Source organism: Rhinopithecus bieti, unplaced genomic scaffold (genome assembly GCF_001698545.2).
Source record: "Rhinopithecus bieti isolate Rb0 unplaced genomic scaffold, ASM169854v2 scaffold_34943, whole genome shotgun sequence".
Lineage (NCBI taxonomy): Eukaryota > Metazoa > Chordata > Mammalia > Primates > Cercopithecidae > Rhinopithecus > Rhinopithecus bieti.
The window spans coordinates 526,565-528,520 of NW_016815584.1; positions in this window are offsets into that span (position 1 = coordinate 526,565).

Consider the following 1,956-nt stretch of genomic DNA (forward strand, 5'->3'; position numbering starts at 1 on the left):
AAAAAAAAAAAAAAAAGATTATTGTAAAAGAAAGTATTACTAAAGAGCCTCAGGTTGGACTTGTCAAAAAAAAAAAGCAATCCATAAACAGTGGCTCTTAGCATTACCTGCTTACCTATTTTATCTCCTATACCAGATTAATGCTCCTTCAAGAATGGTCTGCTTTCATTCTCTGCCTTTATGACACCCAGCACAGTGCTTTCTATTTAGTAACTAACCATAGATATTTGTTTAATAGAGGAATGGATGGCTGGGTGGATGGATGGATACTTTACTGATGATGGACAGGATTCCTCCCCATCTGGATAATCTCTGGAACATTTTGTCCAAGTCCATTTCCTCTTCAGTCAGACACTCTTCATCTTATTTATTTATTTATTTTATTTTTTGAGACAGAGTTTCACTCTTGTTGCCCAGGCTGGAGTGGAATGGCACAATCTCAGCTCACCACACCTCCGCCTCTTGGATTCAAGTGATTCTCCTGCCTCAGCCTCCCAAGTAGCTGGGATTACAGGTGTGCACCACTATGCCTGGCTAATTTTGTATTTTTAGTAGAGAAGGGGTTTCTCTATGTTGCTCAGGCAGTCTTGAACTCCCAACCTCAGGTGATCTGCTCGCCTCAGCCTCCTAAAGTGCTGGGATTACAGGTGTGATCCGCCACACCCGGACTCACTCTTCATCTCTTGCCTGGATTTCTGGTATCTCTTCCGTCCATTCAGTCTCTTTCCAATTTTAAATCATTTTCCACACTTTGAATGGCTGACCTTCTAAAATATAGCTCTACACCAGGCACAGTGGCTCACGCCTGTAATCCCAGCACTTTGGGAGGCCCCGGCTTGTGGATCGTTTGAAGCCAGAAGTTCAAGACCAGCCTGGCCAACATGGTGAAACCCCATCTCTACTAAAAATATAAAAAATTAGCCAGGCATGATGGCAGGCACCTGTAATCCCTGCTACTCAGAAGGCTGAGTCAGGAGAATCACTTGAACCCAGGAGACAGAGGTTGCAGTGAGCAGAGATGGCACCACTGCGCTCCAGCCTGGGTGATGGAGTGAGATATGGTCTCAAAAAGTAAATAAATAAATAAAATTATTAAAATCATCATAATAAAATATAGCTCTATTCTTTGTTTTAAAACTTTCAAGGCCGGGCACGGTGGCTCACACCTGTAATCCCAGCACTTTAGGAGGCCAAGGCGGGTGGATCATGAGGTCAGAAGATTGAGACCATCCTGGCAAACACGGTGAAACCCCGTCTCTACTAAAAATACAAAAAAAATTACCCAGGCTTGGTGGTGGGCGCCTGTAGTCCCAGCTTCTCTGGAGGCTGAGGGAGGAGAATGGCCTGAACCCGGGAGGCAGCAGAGCTTGCAGTGAGCCGAGATCGTGCCACTGCACTCCAGCCTGGGTGACAGAGTGAGACTCTGTCTCAAAAAAAAAAAAAAAAATTTCAATGTCTTCTCATTATATTCAAATTTGTTAGTATAGCATAAATGGTCTTTTACACTTGCCCCAAATTTCTTTTCAAATTTTTTTTCCCTATACATTTCTACTCTTTTCTTTTCTTCTTCTTCTTTTTTTTTTTTTTTTTTTTTTTTTTTTTTTTTTTTTTTTTTTTTTTTTTTGAGACAATTCTGCTCTATCTCCCAGGCTGAAATGCAGTGGCCTAATCATAGCTCACTGCAGCCTCAACCACTTGGGCTCAAGGAATTCTCCCACCTCAGCCTCCCAAACAGCTGGGACTACAGGCATGTGCCACCACACCTGGCTAATTTTTGCATTTTTTGTAGAGACAGGGCCTTACTATGTTGCCCAGGCGGGTCTCAAACCTATAGGCTCAAGTGATCCTCCCGCCTCGGCCTCCCAAAGTGCTGGGATTACAGGCGTGAGTCACCATGACTGGACTCCCCATTTCTCTAAACCATATGGCACATAGCATCCATCTTACATAGGACCT